Below are 24,548 nucleotides of genomic sequence, written 5' to 3' on the forward strand. Positions count from 1 at the left end.
AGAAAGGTAAATGTGTGTTTATATACCACAATTTTAACAGTACATGTCTTGCCTCATATTAAATTAATTATTTAAATTGAATTTTATTCTCAACAAATTGTGTTACTTCTTCACACAGTGGTTTTCTTTCTTTTTTTTTTTTTCAAGAACATTGTTTGATTGAATCAAAATGTGCTTTCAGAAGTAAACACCTGTTCAAATTATTTGCAGATCAAAAGAAAAAGGGGGAAGTTCCCATATATACATGGCTCCATATGAATCAGATTGTCAGAGAGGCGAGAGTTAAAACCAAAGGGACTCGCCAAAATGAGTGCCATATTTAGAAGCAAACTACATTTCCTGTGCTTTTTGTGGTCCTTGGCTTTAGCAAGAAAAGTGCTACCATTTTCTTCACTAGCAATCCAGGCTGCCACACTTTATCTGCTCCTCATGCATTCTTCTCTCAGTGAATAAGTGGTGTAATAGTTCCATTCATTTGCTTCCCAGCTGTTTGTATTTTCCCCCTGCCTCTTTTTTGCTGAGCCAGGAGGAGCTAGTACAATTTTGCTACGTGATCCTTTAAATCACATGGCCAACAGGATTCTCTTTTTCAAGAAGTGAATCTCAGTTCCTAGGCTCTTTCCGAATCTGTCTGTCTGTTTCTCCCATAAATTGACCAAAGTTTCAGTACATGGGTACAGCACCCCCCTCTCCTCCCCAGGGCAAGTATGGAAAGTCTCCACCCTGTCCTTCCTCTACTTATGTGTTGTTATTATCCTGTAGATGCCTATTATCTACACCAGCCACTACTGTTGCAGTCCAAGTTCTCGTTTGTTTTTATGCTTTGATTTCATTCTAGATTTCCTTGATTCTATGTAGGTTTTATGACTGAATCAAAAGCTGGATACTTGTCAGTCATAAATTCTTACCAGTATTTCTCATCTCTTTTGAGGGGTTATTATTAGACTCACCTATGCATTTTGAACCTGAGAGTCCCTTGGATGGCAAAGAAATCAAACCAGTCAATCCTCAATGAAATCAACCCTGAATATTAATTGGAAGGACTGTTGATGAAGCTGAAGTTCCAATACTTTGGCCACCTGATGAAAAGAGCCAAATCATCAAAAAAACACTCTGATGAGAAAGACTGAGGGCAAGAGGAGAAGAATGTGGCAGAGGATGAGATAGATAGCATCACTGATGCCTTGGACATGAATTAGAAAAAATTCTGAGAGACATTGGAGAACAAAGGGGCCTGGCATGCTATAGTGCATGGGGTCACATAGAGTCAAATATGAACTGGCAACTGAGCAACAACAATATGCATGTTGAGTCAGTGGGTTAGTGGGCCAGTAAACTGAGGAGAAGACAATAAAAAGGTTCCAGTAACCTTTCCAAGGAAATTTATCCTTTCATGACTTTCCAGAAAAAGTCAGTATATTTTTAGTTAATCTTCTATTGATCCACTTGTACCTATTTGTGAGCTCTGTTCTTGGTACAGGAACATTAGTGTTCATAAGACAGAGGACGTCCCTTCCTCAGGGGATTTATTTTTAAGATGGTGTAGAGCACAGACTATCAGGTTTTTATTCAGCTGCTCAGTCCTGTCCAACTCTTTGCATCCCCATGGACTGTAGCTTGCTAGGCATCCCTTGTCCTTCACAATCTCCCAGAGTTTGTTCAAACTCATGTCCATTTAGTCATGTCCATTTAGAGGATAGGATCCAACCATCCTATCTTCTATCACCCCATTCTCCTCTTGCTCTCAATCTTTTCCATCAGAATCTTTTCCAAGGAGTTTTCTCTTTGCATCAGGGAGCCAAAGTATTGGAGATTCTGCTTCAGCGTCAGTCTTAATGAATATTCAAGACTGATTTCCATTAGGATTGACTGGTTTGTTCTCCTTTCTGTCCAAGGGACTCTCAAGAGTCTTCAATATCACAGTTTGAAAGCATCAGTTCTTCAGTGCTCAGCTTTCTTTATGGTCCAGTTCTCACATCCACACATGACTAATGGAAAAACTATAGCTTTGACTAGACAGACCTTTGTCAGCAAAGTGATGTTTCTGCTTTTAGGTTTGTCATGCTTTTATTCCAAGGAACAAGTGATGTTGTTCAGTCATCACTCTGCAACACTGTGGACTGTAGCCTTCCAGGCTTCTCCGTCCATGGGATTTTCCAGGCAAGAATACTGGATCTTCTCTAGTGGATCTTCCCAACCCAGGGATCGAATCCTGGTCTCCTGCACTGCAGGCAGACTTCTTGCCATCTGAGCCACTAGGGAAGTAATCACAAGTGGTAGTTTAGTCGCTAAGTCATGTCTGACTCTTGTAACCCCATGGACTATAACTCACCAGACTCCTCTTCGCATGGGATTTCCCAGGCAAGAATACTGGAGTAGGTTGCCATTCCCTTCTCCAGGGTATCTTCCAACCAAGGGATTGAACCCAGGTATCCCTCATTGCAGGCAGATTACTTACCATCTGAACCACCAGGAAGCCTCAAGGAGTAAAAAGTTCATAAAAAACAAGCAACATAATTTTAGATAGAAGCAAAGGTCATGAAGAAACAATTTCAAAAAAAAAAAAAAAAGAAATTTCAGAGATACATAATGATAAGGTGAGGAATAAAATATGTTGAGAGATTATGTTTTTAATTTTTTTAAGATAACTCTACCTGATAGGTTATGGCTTGCATTGAAAACTGGATGCAGAAAGCAGAAGATAACTCAAAGAACATCAATAATCTACATCTCAGAAAAACAGAAAAGGTTCTGCATTGATTACACAAAAAAAAAAAAAAAGAAGAGGAGGAGTAGTAGGAGGATAAGAAAAAGGAAGAGAAAAGGAAGGGAAAGAGGAACATTTTGAGAACTTTTGAGTTCATTAATATTCAAGAGTTTTTAAAATATGAATAAAACTTTAGAGTGATATAGGGATAATCAGGTAAATGCCAATCAAAAACCATAGTGAGGACTTCCCTTGTGGCCCATTGGTTAAAACTTTGCACTTCCAATGCAGGGGGTGTGGTTTTGACCCCTGATCAGAAACTAAGATGCTGCAGGCTGTGGGGTGCAGGGTGGGGGAAACACCACAGTAAGATATCACCTCATACCTACTAGAATTACTATTACCAGGAAAATAAGAAATAAGTGTTGATGAGGATGTGGAGAAAAGGGAAGCTTCGCTCATGTAGAGAGGAATGTAAATTGTTGCAGCCACTATGGAAACCAGTATCGAGGTTCCTCAAAAAAGTAAAAATACAACTATCATATGATCCAACAATCCCACTTCTAGGTAAATATCTGAAGGAAGTAAAATCACTGTCTTGAAGAGATCTATGAATCCCCATGTTCACTGCATTATTCATTATGTATAATATATATAGAGAGAGATAGTAAAGAGTCTTCCTGCAATGCAGGAGACCTGGGTTCAAGCCTTGGGCCAGGAAGATCCCCTGAAGAAGGGAACAGCAACCCACTCCAGTATTCTTACCTGGAGAATTCCAAGGGTAGATGAAATTGGCAGTCTATAGTCCATAAAGTTGCAAAGAGTCAGATACAACTGAGCAACTAGCACAATAACAATACTCAGTGCAGCATTTTTTAATCTATTCATCTATTGACAAACACTAAGTCTATGTCTTGCAACTAACACTATTTTAATGTAATATTAATAATAATATTGTGAATATAATTGGGGTCAGGAGTGGGGAGAGTACAAAGAAGAAGTGATGTTGGTCAAAGGAACAAACTTTCCATTATACAATGAGTACATTCTAGGGATATAATGTACAGCATGGTGACTATAGTTACAGTAGTGTATTATTATACACTTGAAAGTGGCCACAGTAGCTTGATATGAGTATCTTGAATGTTCTCACCACACACACACCAAAAAAACATGGTTAACTATGTGAAGTGATGGCTATGTTAACTCAATGGGGTGATCGTTTTACAATATATACATATATCAAGTTATCATGTTGTACACTTTAAATTACACAGTGTTACTTGGCAGTTATATCTCAATAAAGCTAAAGGAAAAAAGTGTTTAAACTTTTTTAACCAAATTTTGAAGACTATTTTTTTACAAATATGAATGCAAAGTATTTCAATGAATTTTATCTTGATTACATGTTTAAAAATATATACCTTTATAACTTAGATAATACTTCATTTAAATACTAATAGAAAATTGTGTTGAACTTCCATGTTGAAAGTCCCATTTCTTCCCTGTGAATCCTATGTTCAGTTTTCCTTCATCACTCAGGTTCTCAGGAAAGTGAGTCTTCTTGGGAAAAACTCAGGGCAAAGGGGAATGTGAGACAAAGGGGAATAGAAAGAAGGACTTGGCTTCTACAGATAGAATCACAGTCTCTTCCTGCCCCTTCTAGTTAAATACTGAATAAGTTAGAGAGAGTGTCAAATTATCTGTCTCTTGAGACATTCAAGAACCAACAGAGTTTCTTTCTTTCTTTCTTTGACTGTGTCAGGTCTGAGTTGCAGCGCCTGGGATCTTCCTTGTGTCGGGTGGGATTTTTCACTGTGGCACACTTGACCCTGTAGTTGTGATGTGCCCACTTAGCTGTTCCATGTCATGTGAGATCATAGTTCCACAACCAAGGATCAAACCTGTGTCCCCTGCATTGGAAGGTAGATTCTTAACCACTGGACCACCAGGGAAGTCCAAAAGCCCCAACAGAGATTCAAGGAGAAAGACACAAACTCTTTTAATGTATCATTTTAAACCAGGTATTCAAACCCTCATTAATTGGAAAAAAAAAAAAAAGGAATTGACCAGGCTTATTTTTAATAAACCTACAAAAAGATTAACATTTTAGAATGAGAGGGAATTTTATTTGAATGACTCATGATGTATTATAGATACTTGAGGCAATTAACTACATTACTGCCATTCATTCTCCATTTGCCAAGGTGGTTCATGCACCCCCCTCCCCATCACCCGCCTGTGTCCTCTGCTGCATGTACCTGTTTGGATGCTCTCTTGATTCAGAACACTGCCTCCTCCCTTTCAGTCTTTCTTCTTCCTCTTCTTTTTTCCTCTCTCTCTTTTTCTGCCTCTTTTACCCTTAATAAAGTATCAGTGTAAGTGTTATGAGTTTTATTAGTTGTCAGTTCAGAGGAAATGAAAGTTGTGGATGACCATGTCATGGTTTTATCTCAGTTTAATCATATGAATCAGTGGAGAGAGATCTTCTTCAGGGCCATTTGATTATGAGGAAAGGTAATGATATGTTTTTATCTATTCTGTATTCAGGGCCACATTTATCTCACTTCACCACTTACAGTTGCTATGTTTGTGAAAGATTGACAGCTTTACACTATTCTTTGCATTGGAAAAAGACTGTTGCTGTTGTTTAGTCACCCAGTCATGTCCAACTCTTTGCAAACCCATGGACTACAGCACACCAGGCCTCCCTCACCATCTTCTGGAGTTTGCTCAATTAATATTCAGCATCAGTTATGCCGTCCGGCTATCTCATCCTCTGATGTCCTTTTCTCCTTCTGCCCACAATCTTTTCCAACATCAGGGACTTTTTGAATGAGTGGTATGTTCACATCAGATGACCAAAATACTGTAGTTTCAGTATCAGTCCTTCCAGTGAATATTCAGGATTTATCTCCCTTAAGATTGACTGGTTTGATCTCCTTGCTGTCCAAGGAACTTTCAGGAGTCTTCTCCAGTACCACAGTTTGAAGGCATCCATTCTTTGGCATTCTGCTTCTATATGGTCAAGCTCTCACAACTGTACATGACCACTGGGAAGACTATATGGACTTGCCTGGACTATATGGACACTGGCCTTGACTATATGGACATTTTTTGGCAGAGTAATGTCTCTGGTTTTCGACAAACTGTCTAGGCTTGTCATTCACTTTCCTGCCAAGAAGCAACCGTCTAGCTGCAGTCACCATCTACAGTGATTTTGGAGCCCAAGAAGAGGAAATCTGTCACTGTATCCACATTTTCCCTTTCTATTTGCCATGCAGTAATGGGGCCAGATGCCATGATCTTAGTTTTTTGTTGTTGTTGTTGTTGTTGTTAATATTTTGCCTTAATCCAACTCTTTCACTTTCTTCCTTTATTCTCATCAAGAGACTCTTTAGTTCCTCTTCACTTTCTGCCATTAGAGTGGTATCATCTACACGTCTGAGGCTGTTGATGTTTCTCCTGCCTATCTTGATTCCAGCTTGAAACTCATCTAGCCTGGCATTTCTCATGAGGTGGTCAGTGTACAGGTTAAACAAACAGGGTGAACAGCAGACAGTCCTGTCTTACTCCTTTCTCAATCTTAAGCCAATCAGTTATTCCATACAGGGTTCTAACTGTTGCTTCTTGACCTGCATACAGGTTTCTTAGGAGATCAGTAAGATGTTCTGGTATTCCCATCTGTCTAAGAGCTTTCCACAGTTTGTCATGATTTGCACAGTCAAAGGCTTTAGCATAGTCAATGAAACAGAGGTAGATGTATTTCTGGAATTCCCTTGCTTTCTTAACAATCCAGGGAATGTTGGCAATTTGATTTCTAGTTTCTCTTCCTTTTCTAAACTCAGCTTGGACATCTATAAGTTCTTGGTTCACATAATGCTGAAGCCTAGGATGCAAGATTTTAAGTATGACCTTACTAGCATGGGAGGTGAATGTGATTGTCTGATGGTTGGCACATTCTTTGGTACTCTCCTTCTTGGGAATTGGGATAAGGATTGAACTTTTCCAATCCTGTGGCCACAGCTGGGTCTTCCAGATTTTCAGACATAATGAATGCAAAACCTTGATGGCATTATCCTTTAGGGATTTGAATAGTTCTGCTGGAATTTAATGTCATCCATAATAATTAGCTTTATTAACAGCACTGCTTCTTAAGGCCCACTTGACTTCACACTCCAGAATATCTGACTCTGGGTGATTAACCACACCATCATAATAATCTCGTTCATTAAGATCTTTCTTATACAGTTCTTCTATGTATTCTTTCCATCTCATCTTGATCTCTTCATTGTCTATTAGGTCTCTACCATTTTTATCATTTATTGTGCCCATCTTTGTGTGGAATGCTCCCTTGATGTTTCCAATTTTTCTAAAGCAATCTCTAGTCTTTCCCTTTTTGTTATTTTCTTCTATTATTAAGCATTCATCATTGAAGAAGACCTTCTTGTCTTGCCAAACTATTCTTTACAATTCTGTATTTAATTGGATGTATATTTCCCTCTGTACCCTGCTTTTTGCATCACTTTGTTCTGCTATTTGTAAAGCTTTCTCAGATAACCGCTTTTCCTTCTTGCTTTTCTTTTTCTTTAGAATAGTTTTATTCACCACCTCCTGTACACTATTATGGACCTCTGTCCATAGTTCTTCAGGCACACTGTTAACTTTATCTAGTCCCTTAAATCTATTCATTATCTCTACTGCGAATTCATACAGGATTTGATTTAAGTCATTCTTGGCTGACCTAGTATTTTTCCCAGTTTTCTTTAGTTGAAGCCTGCATTTTGCTATGAGAAGCTGATGATCCAAGCCACAGTCAGCTCCATGTCTTATTTTTGCTAATTTTATATAGCTTCTACATCTTCAACTACAAGGGATGGAATCAATTTGATTTTGGTATTGACCATTTGGTGATGTCCATGTGTAAAGTTGTCTTTCATATTGTTGAAAAAGGGTATTTGCTATGACTAGTGCTTTCTCTTGGCAGAATTCAGTTAGTCTTTGCCCTGCTTCATTTTGTTCTCTAAGACCAAACTTGCCTGTTACTCCAGGTATATCTTGACTTCCAACTTTTGCATTCCAATCCCTGATGATGAATAGACCATCTTTTTTAGGTGTTAGTTCTAGGAGACCTTCTAGGTCTTTATAGAAATTATCAACTTCAGCTTCTTTGGCATTGGTGGCAGAGGCATAAATTTGGATTGTTGTGATGTTGAATGACTTGCCTTGAAAATGAAACAAGATCTTTCTGTCAGTTTTGATGTTGCAACCAAGTACTGTATTTCAGATTTATTTTTGTTGTTGTTGATTATGAGAGCTACTCCATTTCTTCTTTAGGAGTCTTGCCCACAGTACTTATCTGAATTAAATTCACCCATTCCCATCCATTTCAGTTTGCTGATTCCTAGGATGTCAATGTTCATTATCATCTCTCACTTGACCATATCCAATTTTCTTTGATTCATGGACCTAACATTCCAGTTTCCTGTATAATACTGTTCTTTGTGGCACTGGATTTTACTCTAATCACCAGACACATCCACAACTGAGCATCATATCTGTTTTGCCCCAGCTGCTTCATTCATTCTGGGGCTAGCGGTAGTTCTCCTCTCCTCTTCCCCAGTAGCATGTTGGACACCTTCAGACCTGGGGGACTCGTTTGATGTCATATCTTTTTTGCCTTTTATAGAGTTCATGTGGTTCTCACAGGAAGTAGGGTGGTTTGCCATTTCCTCCTCCAGTGGATCACATTTTGTCAGAACTCTCTGCTATCACCCATCCATCTTTGGTGGTCCCGCATGGCTTGGTTCATAGCTTCATTGAGTTATACAAGCCCCTTCACCACAGGAAGGCAGTGATCTTTGAAGGGGAGGAAAGATTAATAACATATATTTGATCTATTCAGTAAGCAACATGTAATTTTTCATATAGCCAGAAAAACAAGAGACAGTTACATGAAAATAAACAACTGAAAGGGTAAAGGGCTATATTGTCAGTGATCCTAGACAGAGTACCCATGTATCCACTGATATACCACCTTACAGCATACAAAGTACTATACATCTTCATTAAAAATTATGGCAAATGTGTCCACAAAACTTTGAAAAACCTAGTGGAACATACCAACATTTCTTAGTTTGTTATGTAAGAGGCCAAACAGAACTTAAAATTTAAAGATATGTTAATGTTTAAGTTAGTGCAAGGGAGGGGTCAAAGAAAACAATCCACTCAATATAGTTGCAATATAGTTAATGCAAATGAAGTAGCCTGAAGAAAATCCAATAACTCCTGGAATTTACATATTGCCTACCTATTAAGGAGTGAAAGAATTCTGATATTCAAAAAAATTAATACAATTATTAGCATTTGGTGATATCTGCAATTGAGTAATTAAAAAATAAATCTATTCAAAATAAGAAATAATTCAAATATTTCTGGATAAGTGGGAAATATTTCAAGACAAGATATTTTTTGAAAATACATGTAAATGAATACTGCAGTCTATAAGAAGACATTTGACTACTGAGTCATTTGTTATTTACTAGGCACTAAAACAGCTGTGATAAACATAGCAGAGAAGTCTCAGATTTATAATAGAGACAGTAATGAAAAATAATGTACTTTAAAACAGTAATGATGCAAAGGAGAAGTATATGGTGCTACAGAAATGTATAGATAACTTCCTACTCAGGGAAATAAGGTTTTCAGACACCACAAACTTAGCTCCAGGAGTCAATCTATATGCTTCATATTGAAAAGCATAGATCCATTGCAATATCTGTCACTAATACTCCCAGGTTGAGCCGCATTGTAATAGTCCATCGCAGGGAGCAGGAGTATTGCCAGGAGAAATGCAACAAGTCGGGAACCTTGACTGTCAACTGAGAGTTAATGGCAATGGAGTTTTCAGCCACAGTTCTGGCCATGATTACCTGGACTCTAAGGATTTATGAATTGAATCATTTATCCATTAATATTGGGAAAGCCTCCAGATGAATCTGAAATATGACTGATCTAAATCACCCCGAATGCCACAAGAGTACACAAATTTGAAGAGTCCCAGCTGAGACGATAAAATTCTATGAAATGGATACTACTAAATGATTTAAGAGAAAAGAGGACTTATAGTACCTCTGAGAGATAGACACAGTGACTGTTATGAAGGCCCATACCCAAGAAAAAGAGGAGAGCTGATGGCCACCAGGGTGACTTCAGAAAGAAACTCTGGACCAGGGGTCTTTAATGGTTTCCAATAAAACTCATTGAGATTCTACTTGAGCATCCTTATCAAGTGCCCCCACCAGAAAATGCTATTCCATTCTACCATGCCATCCACAATCGTTTTTCTTTATGGAAGACATCTGCCAAAAGTGGACCTTGTCAGGGTTTACATTCTAAAATGTTTTAGATAAAGAAAGTTTCACCCAGTGATACACAGAAACAGCAAGTAAGAAGCTCCTCCTGAAAATCTGATTAATTGTTGATTTCTTCTCCTAATGAGTTAGACCATTAGTTTATTTACCACCAATATTTTTTACCATTTATCAAATTGTGTGTATGTATACCTGTTTGTGTGTGTATGTCTGTGTGGTGTCAGCATACCTTGTCCATCAGCAATTTTGCTCTCAAACTCAGGTGAGTTCCAAACATTGTACAGACTCAGAAGAGCAAATTGGATTCCTGCCCCCGCAGACTCCCAGTGCTGTGGCTTATGAGCAGGGGTGAGGCAAGTTCATGGCTACCCACTAGTTGGAGATTAAAAGGCCACTTCTGTAATGCAAACTCAAGTAAGGAGCTTCCTAGACCGGCAAGGAGCTTCTGAATAAGTTCATTTTCAGAAGTTCCTCTGGATTAAAAGTCATCACAGACCATAAATTCCCTGAATCAATTTGATATAATGTAATTTATTAGAAATGGCCATTGGACCTTTAATGTTTATATGTGAAATATTAATTAGGAGGACACACCTTGGGAGGAAGATTAAAATATATTTTATCTTTCTTCAGATTATTACTAAAACAAAGTTTTCAAACATATTATAATATTTATGTTAATCATTGAATACCTGATAAAACCAAATTTGAAAAAGAAATATTTGACAAAAATTAAAACAGACAAATTTTAAGTGTAAAATGCCAAAACTTTTTGTTTCTTACCTGAAATATAAATTTTTAAAAAGAACATTAAAATTTTTAGGCAGGTAAGAAATATATCACTTATTAGGCATGATCTAAAGAATTAGATTAGAGCAACAAACAACACAGGAACCATAAGAAAGAATAACTAGGTATTATATTTAGTTTTGTTTAGATTACTGAAGAGATATTTCAGTATTAAGAAATTCAATGATATCATGAAATAACAGTTTAATTGTGTGTGCTTTGTATAGCATTTCAAATAATATAAACTTTGACAGAGTTAATGCATGTATTTATTAAACTATGTTTACTAGAGATAGAGTAATAGGGGGAAAATCATTTCTTACAATACTCATGAGATCAAATTCTTCATGGCCTAAACCTACCGCAAAAAGCCCTGTGTATAGTTCAAATGAATTAAATTAGTGGATAAATAATTAATGCTTCCTGTAAATAATTGAAAGAAGCTTATTTAGCTAGTTTCACATTTCCTTTATGTGAATGATTCTCTATGTTGGATATGTAACCTATTACCTTGCATCTTAAAACAAGAAAACACTGCCAAAGATGTACCTTTAAAAAGTAATACCAAGGTTATTTTGTCAAATATGTATATGTTTTATGCATTAATAAAATTAATTAAACACACAGGCATATACACATATGTATGAACAAATCTAAAGATAAATGCCTATCTTTAGGAAGGTAATTGTAATTAATTTATTTCAAAAAATAGTAAATAATTCTGTAGAAGTGGTTTTATATATATATATATATATGTTTTTATGACCAAAATAATCTAACCTCATATATCCTCCCATCAATTCTTTTTTACATATTAATTTTATCATATTAAAACTCTAAAAATATTTGACAAACTATGTAAATCAAATATATACTTGGTTTTAGGGAGGGGAATGTAAACAGCTATAGTCAGGAGAGAAACAGTATAAACAACGACATAAGAGAGAAACAAAGGTAGATACATTCAGGAATTATTAAGTACTAAGTATTATGGACTTTGTCCATTGACTCTAGGGGTACAATAGTATAGGAAGGGCCAAACTTGCTCCCCCTCATGACTGAATGTGTGCTTTTGGCTCAGTGGAAAGTACCCAGAAAAGGACCCTTTCCAGGATCAGCCATAAGTGACTTCATAAGTAAATTTTTACCTTGTAAAAGTGGCACAGAAGTTAGGGTCTATGAAGGAGACCAAAAAGTCCTAAGTAGAGATAAATGGACTCATAATTCAAGGTCTAGTCTGTGAACCTGACTTAAGAACTACAGTGTACATTATATAGTACACATATGTGCTGCTGCTGCTGCTGCTGCTGCTAAGTCGCTTCAGTCTTGTCCGACCCTGTGCTACGCCATAGACTGCAGCCCACCAGGCTCCGCCGTCCCTGGGATTCTCCAGGCAAGAACACTGGGTGGGTTGTCGTTTCCTTCTCCAATGCATAAAAGTGAAAAGTGAAAGGCAAGTCACTCAGTCGTGTTCGACTCTTCGTGACCCCATGGACTGCAGCCTACCAGGCTCCTCTGTCCATGGGATTTTCCAGGCAAGAGTACCGGAGCGAGATGCCATTGCCTTCTCCGACAGTATGTGCTATACAATATATATCACACAGTATATACTATACAGTACATATCACACAACATATACTATACAGTATACACTATATATGTTATAAAGGCTTTTCAGGGGTGAGTGTTGCTGCATGCCATTCAGTGTAATTGTGACCAAACAGGTTTTTATATTTAGTCTCCATTTTAAAATGAACAGCTTAGTTAATGAGCAAGATAGTTGGTTGTCTACATCATAGCCATTTCTTCCTTTCCTTAGCAGCTGAACCCTGATCTCCTGCACTGTCCTCTCAACAATCATGACCTTCTTTTGTGGGAAGCTGGACTCCTCCCTGAGCCATGAATGGCATATTCACCATCCAGACAGTGTGAGGGCCTCAGTCCCCTCACTAGGTGTGTGGTTTCAGTGCGATGTGAAAGAAACCCAGCCCAGCAGAGGTGAAGGGAAGTTTGCTGGAAGACCTTGGGAAGGATTTTCTCATTCTTGATGACAGATGGGGATTTTCTCTCTTCTTTTTGTGCAATGTGACAATTTAACTGGAAATGCTCATGCTAGAGGTACCAGGGGAATATGGAGATTGCTGCATAGAAGGTGAGCCAGCCCATGATGATAAGACTTTCAATTAAACCACCACTGTCCCTCACCTTCTTAATTATTTTTTTATGAGAGAATATTTTTTGTTGTTTATGCCACTTTAATGTATCATTCTGTTGTTGGTAGGCAAAGCATTCTCAGACCATGTTAGTGTAATAGGGGAGAACTTTTGTATTCCACTACAAATTAATCACTAAAGGGTTGTTGTCTGTAAGTTTAAATTATACATAATGGCCCATCTCTGGGAACCCTGCTTTCCAGGTGATAAGCATTAAGCTAAAATAACTTTCTTTAGCTCACAGGACCAGGCCCACCTGTAAATGGCTACAAGAAGGAAGAAATTAACCTCTCAAGGCTGACCAGAATCAGGAAATGTTTGACTTTACTCCCTCATTTTTAACTATAAAAGAAGCCTTAATTATAATTTAAGCAAGATAGTTCTTCAGGTCACTAGTTCACTATCTTCTCAATCTGCTGGTTTTTTGAATAAAGTTTTTATTCCTTGCCCCAGCAACTGGTTTCTCAATTTATTGGCCTGTCCCACAGGGAGTAGTACAAGCTTGGTCTTGGTAACATCAGGAAGTTAGATATAATGTAATAAGGCTGTAAAAACACATCAAGGAGGCAGAAATCAGACCAAGAAGTGAGTTTTGCTTGGTAAATAGCCAGAAGTCATTGATGATTTTTGAGCAGGGGAGTGACAGGATCAGAGCTGTACTTCAAAGGATTAATTCAGAAGTTGTATGTTGGAAGGATTTAAGAGAAGGCTCAGAACATTTCACCACTTAGGAAGCATTGTTGAATATTCATAAAAACTAGTTTATTGCTCAGCATAAATAATTTATAAACAAAGTAAAATACAGTGTGTGTTGCCATGGAAGTGACAAAGCCTAGGAAAGATAATGACAAGCACAAACTATGGTGCCATTGTAATTTAAATTAGTATAAAGCTTTCTAGAATTTAAGTACATTTTCAGGCAGACTATTTAGAATACATGAGGAAAAGATTATGGCTATTTTATAGTTGTTACTAAGAAAGAAAATAACAAAAGAGTCTTTTTGCACATGAGACTTATAAAACTAAACAAGATCAAGTTCACACAGTCAGAGGCCAGCTAGTGTTGAAGGAATGCCTGAACTTATCAAATAAATAGATCTAGCATAGCTCAGATCTCATGAGCTAATCCTGATTAGCAATGTCATAATTGTAGTAATTCTGATAATGGTAGTCCAATTACAAAAAAGATTTTCATGACCCAGATAATCATGATGGTGTGATCACTCATCAAGATCCAGACATCCTGGAATTCACAGTGAAGTCAAGTGGGCCTTAGAAAGCATCACTACGAACAAAGCTAGTGGAGGTGATGGAATTCCAGTTGAGCTATTTCAAATCCTGAAAGATGACGTTGTGAAAGTGCTGCACTCAATATGCCAGCAAATTTGGAAAACTCAGCAGTGGCCACAGGACTGGAAAAGGTCAGTTTGCATTCCAATCCCAAAGAAAGGCAATGCCAAAGAATGCTCAAACTACCACACAATTGCACTCATCTCACTAGTAAAGTAATGCTGAAAATTCTCCAAGCCAGGCTTCAGCAATATGTGAACCGTGAACTTCCTGATGTTCAAGCTGGTTTTAGAAAAGGCAGAGGAACAAGAGACCAAATTGCCAACATCCACTGGATCATGGAAAAAGCAAGAGAGTTCCAGAGTTTTTTTCTGATTTATTGACTATGCCAAAGCCTTTGAGTGTGTAGATCACAATCTGAAAGAGATGGGAATACCAGACCACCTGATCTGCCTCTTGAGAAATCTGTATGCAGGTCAGGAAGCCACAGTTAGAACTGGACATGGAACAAGAGACTGGTTCCAAATAGGAAAAGGAGTACGTCAAGGCTGTATATTGTCCCCTGCTTATTTAACTTCTATGCAGAGTACATCATGAGAAACACTGGGCTGAAAGAAGCACAAGCTGGAATCAAGATTGCTGGGAGAAATATCAATAACCTCAGATATGCAGATGACACCACCCTTCTGGCAGAAAGTGAAGAGGAACTAAAAAGCCTCTTGATTAAAGTAAAAGTGGAGAGTGAAAAAGTTGGCTTAAAACTCAACATTCAGAAAACGAAGATCATGGCATCTGGTCCCATCACTTCATGGGAAATAGATAGGGAAACAGTGTCAGACTTTATTTTGTGGGGCTCCAAAATCACTGCAGATGGTGACTGTAGCCATGAAATTAAAATATGCTTACTCCTTGGAAGAGAAGTTATGACCAACCTAGACAGCATATTGAAAAGCAGAGACATTACTTTGCCAACAAAAGTCCGTCTAGCCAAGGCTATGGTTTTTCCTGTGGTCATGTATGGATGTGACAGTTGGACTGTGAAGAAAGCTGAGTGCCAAGAATTGATGCTTTTGACTGTGGTGTTGGAGAAGACTCAGTCCCTTGGACTGCAAGGAGATCTAACCAGTCCATTCTGAAGAAGATCAGCCTGGGGATTTCTTTGGAAGGACTGATGCTAAAGCTGAAACTCCAGTACTTTGGCCACCTCATGCGAAGAGTTGACTGATTGGAAAAGACTCTAATGCTGAGAGGGATTGGGGGCAGGAGAAGGAGATGACAGAGGATGAGACGGCTGGATGGCATCACTGACTCGATGGACGTGAGTCTGACTGAAATCCGGGGGTTGGTGATGGACAGGGAGGCCTGGCGTGCTGTGATTCATGGGATCGCAAAGAGTCAGACACGACTGAGTGACTGAACTGAACTGAACTGACCTGACTAAATGCTAAGCCCTGTATGTAACATTCAGGAGAATGTGGTCTTCAATTTTTATTACCATCCACATTTGCAAGTGATAATAAAGGGTAATATAAAGAAGACATCATTGTTAAATTCAGAGGCATGAGAAACACCGCTAAGTAAAAGCCAAAGCTGTATAATTGGTGAAATCATAATTATGCCATAATTTTCAAAAGTATGAATTAATAAATACTTTGCAAATGATGATGGGTATATGGAGGTCAATCTAAAGGAGACAACTTGATTTCAGAGTTTAAAACTGCAAATATTTGAATAATCATATAACAGGGAGGTTACTATAGAAAGAAGTTACTAATTTTTTTTTTAATTCTCAAATAAACTGAGTGCACAAATAAATGTTACAAAAAATCTACATGGGGCATGGCATGTGTTGGGAATGGATGGAGAGAAATAAACACATCAAAAATCAATCATCTTTGAACATGTAACTTAATAAACAACATCATAAAACTTGGCCATGATGTCCTGGCTGGACATTTCTCAGATTTATTCATTACTCCCCTGTTATAGACTGCAGTGCATCCATCCCCACCTCTTAGATCATATTCCAGTAGGTGGTTCTCTGCCTCCCAACCAGAGCTTCTGATTCAGTAGCTTGGGGGAGGGGCTGAGAATTTCCATTTCTCAAAGTTCCCAGGTGCTGCTGCTATTTTCTCACAATGAGAAGCACTGTGGACAGTTAAAAGGATCTAAGTTGAAGGAATATACAAATCCATCTCTCCAAATGGCCACTATCTCCCAGTCAAATTCCCTCCAGACTTTCTCTGCCTAATTTCTTAGAGAAGCTGTCTAAAAACACTATCCAGCTCCTCACCTCCCAACCCTCCCCAGACCCCTTTAATTTGCAGAAGCAGCCAGTTAAGGCTGTCAAGCCCCACCCAACCCCCAGCTTCCCAGCCTCTCAGCAGACCTGGCATTCTCCAGGTACCTGTGGACCACACTAAGATCTGGCTGTTAGCAATAGCTTACTTTCTGTATTTTGCCCTCAGACATGAAGGCATTTGTTCTCTGTCTACTTTGTGGATTCAAGCTCCTCATTTTTGTCCACATTGTAGCTAGGTTTATCTAATAGAAAGTCAAAAAACATCCTATGAGTTTCCTGTTTAAATTCCTTAATTCTCTTCCCACTTCCCCGGGGGTTTCTTCTCTACTGCATATTCAGGGCTATTCACTAGTCTTTCTCCTAGCAGAAGTTCAGGTGTCTCTCCCTGTGGAAAGCAATCCTTACTCATCAGAGTTTCTAAGAGCATCTTGAACTTAGGTTAGTTTGCTAGGACTGATGGGCTTCCCTCGTGGCTCAGCAGTAAAGAATATGCAGGAGCCATTAGAGAAGAGGTTCAATCCCCGGGTCGAGAAGATCCTCTGGAGGAGTGCATGGCAGCTACTCCACTATTCTTGCCTGGAGAATCCCAAGGACAGAGGAGCCTGGTGGGCACTAGTCTATAGTGTCACAGAGAGTCAGACACAACTGGAGCAACTTAGCATATACACACACTAGGCCTGACATATGGCCACAGACTAGGAGGACTTAACCAGCAGATGTTTTTTGTCTCACAACTCTGGAGGCTGGAGTCCAAGTTCAATGCATCCACAAGTTTAATTCCTTTCCAAGCCTTTCTCCTCATCTGTGGTCTTCCCTCTGTGTGAGTGCATCCCAGATATCCATCTATGTGTTCTGAGAATGTCCACAAGTATAAGCTGGATTTAGAAAAGGCAGAAGAATGAGAGGTCAAATTTCTATCATTTGTGGAAAATTCTCCCTCTTGAGAAATCTGTATGTGGGTCAAGAAACAACAGTTAGAACTGGACATGGAACAACAGACTGGTTCCAAATTGGGAAAGGAGTACATCAAGGCTGTCATCCTGCTTATTTAACTTATATGCAGAGTACATCATGTGAAATGCCATGCTGCATGAATCTCACACTGGAATCAAGATTGCCGGGAGAAATATCAATAACTTCAGATATGCAGATGACACCAGCCTAATATTAGGCAGAAAGTAAAGAGGAACTAAAACGCCTCTTGGTGAAGGTGAAAGAGGAGAGTAAATAAGCTGGCTTAAAATTCAACATTCAAAAAACTAAAATCATGCCATTTGGTACCATCACTTCATGGTAAATAGATGAGGAAAAAATGGAAACAGTGATAGAGTTTATATTCTTGGGCTCCAGAATCACTGTGGATGGTGCTGCAGCCATGAAATTAAAAGACACTTGCTCCTTGGAATAAAAGCTATGACAAACCTAGAAAGAGTATTAAAAAGCAGAGACATCAATTTGCTGACAAAGGTCTGTATAATCAGTTATAATGTTTCCAGGAGTCATGTATGGATGTGAGAGTTGGACCATAAAGGAGGCTGAACACCAAAGAATTGATGCTTTCTAAGTGTGGTGCTGGAGAAGCCTCTTGAGATTCCCTTGGACAGCAAGGAGATCATATCAGTCAATCCTAAAGGAAATCAACCATAAATAATCATTAGAAGGACTGATACTGATACTGAAGCTGAAGCTCCAATCCTCTGGCCTCCTAATGCAAAGAGCCAACTCATTGGGAAAGACCCTGATGCTGGAAAAGATCAAGGCTGGAAGAGAAGGAGGTGACAGAGAATGAGATGGTCAGGTGGCATCATTAACTCAGTGGACATGATTTTGAGAAAACTCTGGGAGATAGTAAAGCAGAAGGAAGCCTGTTGTGCCACAGTCCATGGGGTCTCAAAGAGACAGACATGACTGAGTTCCTGAACAACAAAAAAGGGTCTGTCTACAAATACAGCCTTGGTTTGAGATACTGGCAGGGTTAGAGCTTCAACAAATTAATTTTGAATGAACACAATCAGCCCGTAACCTTGAAGCTCTTATTTTTGACTTGTAATCAAGTTATCCACTTACTGCCTTCCCCATAATGCTACTCATGTGAAATCTGAAGACCTGCCACAACAACCACTCCATAGAAGCATCAGGTTACCCTATTTACTATTGAATGAAGGGTATGGTCGGGAGAAACTGGAGTACAAGGAACTTGGAGCAGCTTTCCCTGCACTTGACTGGAGGCTCTCAAACACAGACTCACCAAACAAAATGCCTCAGAGCCACATGATTTTGTGGTGACCTGGCCTCTCCCCATGAACTGGGGCCCAGTCAACACAAAGGCAGCACCCTCCCCTCCATTGGGAAGATGCACTTCCAAGGAAGAAGAGTCAAAGGATTCAAAATGGGAAGAATTCAGAATCTAAAAGCCCACTTAGTTTCTGTGTAAGGCTGATGGATGACCCAGCTACAGTTTACTCCCGTGTTCAAGCTGCTAAGAACAAAGAATGAAAATAACCAATATCCAGTCTCCTAGTTCAGGTTCTCATTATTGAATCTAGTAATGACACAGTAAACATGGGTACAAAATTCAGTGCCAATCTACTTGCTGTTTGGGTGTTTGGCTGTACATTTGCTCTGTTGTTGGCTATGGAAGATTCTTAATCCTTACAAAATAGCTATATAAAATAAATTTGATACAATATTCCACTTTATTATAAAACACAATCACTGCTCTTTAGAAAAAAATATTACAGAAATATGTAAAAGTAGAAAATGCTGTCATTTAAGAAACAGTCACCATTACTGCATTTTTCCATGTATCTAATTTTCTTTGCATATGTTAAAATATGCAAGTATACTTTATGCAAATGTATATATTAAGCAAAAACACTCTTCTCGATGTTTTCCAGTGTTTTAACTTTATTGTGAAACTTCTAATTTTGAAATAGCCTTTAGATCTTTCAAGGCTTCCCTCATAGCTCAGTTGGTAAAAAATCCGCCTGCAATTCAGGAGACCCTGGTTCAATTCCTGGGTCAGGAAAATCCCCTGGAGAAGGGAATGGCTACCCAGTGCAGCATTCTTAGGCTTCCCTTGTGGCTCAGCTGGTAAAGAATCCACATGCTATGCAGGAAACCTGGGTTTTATCCCTGGGTTGGGAAGATCCCTGGAGAAGGGAATGGCTACCCACTCCAGTATGCTGGCATGGAGAATTTCATGGACTATAGAGTCCATCGGGTCACAAAGAGTCAGACACGACTGAGCGAATTTTACTTTCACTTTCACTTAGATCGTTTAGGTTTCACTTCTTATATATGTCTTTTAATTATGTGGAATTACTTTTGGTATAAAAATGTTTCTCTTTTAAAATTAGAAAAAATCATTAAAAAGTTTATGTGATGCAATGAACCTTTCTTTAACCAACCAAACTTGGGGTCCTCTCACCCATGCAGAGTAAAGCCACTCTACTGCACCGTATTGTGGTGAAGAAATGTGCAGTATTTATTGCAGGCATCAAGCAAGAAGTCCAGGCAGTTAGTGTTCAAAGTCTTGAACTCCCTATTGGCTTTAAGGGAAAGGTCTTTAAAGACAGGGTAAGACATAGAGGTTTTGGTTTGTGTGCTCAGCTCATGGTCATTCTTCTGATTGGTTGGTGGTGCAGTAACTGAGAGTCAGTATCATTGACCTTCTGGTTCCAACTGGTCTGGGGTCTACATGCTTATGGGCAGCATACAGTTAAATTATTCCACCTGGTGGGGATTTCAGTGTCTGCAAAACAGCTCAAAGGGCATAACTCAGGATATTATGTATAGCCCTTGAGAAGGAACTAAATGTCTTTGATTTTATTTAATGGGTAAAATATTATTATTTTGTCATGCCTGGCTGTTTGCCTTTCTGTTTGCCTTTGATTAAATGTATTCTTTAGAAATCGGGAATGCCTAGGAGGCTTAAGTTTTCTATAGAGAAGAGGCAGGCAGAAGATATGGGGAGTCCTGTCTGGGAAGGCCTCATAGGGTCCTGCTTGGTTATACTGTGAGTAACTGTGATATTGATCCATTATTGCTTCTCTCCCACACGCAAATCCCATAACTCAGATATTACCACATTCACATTTTTCATGTAGATGTCCAGATATTTTTAAAAGTATCATTACATCTAAATGTGTAATATTTAATTATTTGTTATCAGATTGGGTTAATAAATTATACCACAATTTGCTTTATCATACTTAACACGTGGGGTCATTTCATGTTACTAAAGTAACTTAATTTTTTTTCTTTAAAATTGCATAATATTCCAGAGTATGACTGCTCCACAATGCATTTAACAGGCCAGCCAAGCATTGGTATTTAATATTTCCAGTTTTTATTCTATTGCAAATAATGTTACAACAAACATTCCTGTGCATACCTTATTTTACATGAGTTATACATGCAGAAATAAATCACAAAATTTAAATATCAAATTTTGCAAAGACTTCAAACCAATACCAGAAAAACTTTTATCAATCTACATTTCTAGAAATGATGTGTGGGAGTAACTTTTTTTCTCACATCATGCCCAAGGTAGAAAATTTTAAATTGTCTTAATTTTTATTAACTTAATGGGCAAGAATGGCATTTTATTTTATTAATTTGTATTCCCATATGTCCTATGTATGAGATTTTTCTTTTTATATTTGTAATACTTATTTGTACTTTGTTTACTTTAAACTGTGTTTTCAAATTGTTTGAAGCTTTTATATTTATTTGTTTGAATTTTGTTGAAAATTGAAATCTTTTCCCTACTTTATTGAGGGCAAATACTTTCACTAGCCTTTTGTTGCTTTTAAACTTTTGATTACAATTATATTCACTTTTTCTCTAGTTCAATTTCTCAATTTCATGACCTGCTTAAGTTGGTCCCACTAAGTATAAGGTATAGTATACCCCTACATACTTTTGGGGCTTCCCAGGTGGTACTTGTGGTAAAGAACCCCCTTGCCAGTGCAGGAGATGTAATAGACAGTGGTTCAATCCCTCCAGAAGATTCCCTGGAGGAGGGCACAGCAACCCACCCCAGTATTCTTGCCTGAAGAATTCCATGGACAGAGGAGCCTAGCAGGGTACAGTCCATAGGATTGTGAAGAGTTGGACACAACTGAAGCAACTTAGCATGCTTGAACATTACATACCTTTATCCAGCATTCTAAAATTCTGTACTTATAGTTTAGATATTTCATCAAGGTCTGGTTTTATGCCATGTGTGAACAATGGTCATGTATGGACGTGTAATCAGGTAAGGTTTCTACTTCTTGTCCCATTACTTCATGAATCTGCACTAGTCAGATTTTTACTCTCCACCAGCTTCTCTGGTGGTCTCCACATTATCAAATCCAGTAGCTATGCTTAGCTTCTGGGGCTTCCCAGGTGGTGTTAGTGTAAAGAACCCACCTACCAATGCAGGAGACATTAAGAGAATTGATCCCTGGGTCTGGAAGATACCTTAAAAGAGAGCATAGCAACCCACTCCAGTATTCTTGTCTGGAGTATCCCATGGACAGAGGAACTGATGGGCTATAGTACATAGGATCACAAATAGTCAGGACTGAAGTGACTTAGCACACACACACATGTTTAGCTTCTCCACATTCAGATAGCTGCATTTGATACTGCAGTCCAATCCTTTTTCTTGGAACATCTTCACTCAGGGTATGGAACTCCACTCTCCTAACCTCCACTCACTTGATTCTCTTAATGTTCCAACAACATCTATATGCTGGAATTTTCAGACCTGATGCTTGGATTTTTTCTCTATGCAGTTATTCTCTTCCTATGCAATTTTATCAAGCAAGCTGTCTCAGTCTTGGCCTGTCTAAAATATATACTTATTTTGCCCTCACATTTAGATGACTTTTTCTCTTCATAAATCCTTTTCTCTGAAGCCAGGCCACAGTATGTGAGAGAGTCAATTCCTAGGCAGATTGATAAGAAGTCCAGGGTCCCTGAGGAGGAGAAAGAAGTCTGGGGTTCTGGAGGAGGATGAAAGGACAAACACTTTTTTTTCCCCCTTTGCATTCGTTACTCTTAGTCACATAAAACATTTTTTTCTTTGAGCCCCAAACTGATGATTACACAAAAAGCAACTAAGTTTAAACTCTGTACTAGGGATTACATAACAACAGTATATCCTGCTTGAGGACAGTTTCTCCTTTTGACTAATCCTGATATCTTAAAATGCATATTACTGGAGCAAGACTGGTAGGATCTTTCTATTGTTAAATTCTAATCATGATACTATTCTGCATCTTGTTATTTTAAAACCCTCCCAAGAGTTTCCACTCTGAAGAGTTTTGGGATCTTCTCTTGAAGCCTGGAAACTTCACTAGGAAACTCCAGATGTGGATCTTATTTCTCCCTCAGCTCTTGTTTATCCTTTGATGGAAAAGCATATGTCTCCTCAGTTCTCAAAATATCTCAACAGTCAATTGTTTGATTTTTGCATTTTTTCCATTCTATGGCTATTCAAAAGCAGAGACATTACTTTGCCAACAAAGGTCCATCTAGTCAAGGCTATGGTTTTTCCAGTGGTCATGTATGGATGTGACAGTTGGACTGTGAAGAAGGCTGAGCGCCGAAGAATTGATGCTTTTGAACTGTGGTGTTGGAGAAGACTCTTGGGAGTCCCTTGGACTGCAGGGAGATCCAACCAGTCCATTCTGAAGGAGATCAGCCCTGGGATTTCTTTGGAAGAAATGATGCTAAAGCTGAAACTCCAGTACTTTGGCCACCTCATGGGAAGAGTTGACTCATTGGAAAAGACTCTGATGCTGGGAGGGATTGGGGGCAGGAGGAGAAGGGGACGACAGAGGATGAGATGGCTGGATGGCATCACCAACTTGATGGACGTGAGTTTGAGTGAACTCCGGGAGTTGGTAATGGTCAGGGAGGCCTGGCGTGCTGCGATTCATAGGGTCGCAAAGAGTCGGACATGACTGAGCAACTGAACTGAACTGATGGCTCTTCCTGGGCTTTCCTGGATGAAGAATCTGCCTGCAATGTGGGAGAACTGAGTTCAATCTCTGGGTCAGGAAGATCTCCTGCAGAAGGGAATGGTTACCCACTCCAGTATTCTTGCCTGGAGAATTCCATGGACAGAGAAGTTTGGCGGGCTACAGTCCATGGGATCACCAAGAGTTGGACACTCCTGAGCGACTAACACTTCCACTTCCATAGCTTTTCCTACCGAGCTCTTACTATATAGAAATTGAAACTTCATGATCAATGTTCCATGTCATTTATGTCAATTTTCAGTTTCTAGCCTTTGTCTTTTTAAACTATATTCTTAAAAGTTATTCAGCTAAATCATCCAAATCACTAGTTCCTTATTAGTGTATAATGCTGCCTTTGAATTGTGTCTTTTGGACATTTGTAATTTTCTAAATAACTTAGGTTGTTTATTTGCATATCAGCATGCTCATCTGTCATATAGAATAATATGATTCAAGCACGCAAATTATAGTTTCATTAAAGTTTTCTCTTTTCTGTTGTCAAAGATAAAATGCACCAGGCAATTAAGGAGATGACTTTCTTCAGGCTATGTTCATTAATGTTCGGACTTCCTTGGTGGCAAGTTACCATGTTAACTGAAGTCACTCAGTCGTGTCCGACTCTTTGAAACCCCATGGACTCTAGCCTACTAGGCTCCTCCGTCCATGGGATTTTCCAGGCAAGAGTACTGGAGTGGGTTGCCAGTTCCTTCTCCAGGGGATCTTCCTGACCCATGGATCGAACCTGGGTCTACCACATTGCAGGCTGATGCTTTACCCTCTGAGCCACCAGGGAAGCCCATCAAGTTACCATAAATGTAAGGTATTTCTTTGTTTTATGTCCATATATATTTATGTGTG

The sequence above is a fragment of the Bos mutus genome, chromosome 4, assembly GCF_027580195.1.
Source record: "Bos mutus isolate GX-2022 chromosome 4, NWIPB_WYAK_1.1, whole genome shotgun sequence".
Classification (NCBI taxonomy): Eukaryota; Metazoa; Chordata; class Mammalia; order Artiodactyla; family Bovidae; genus Bos; species Bos mutus.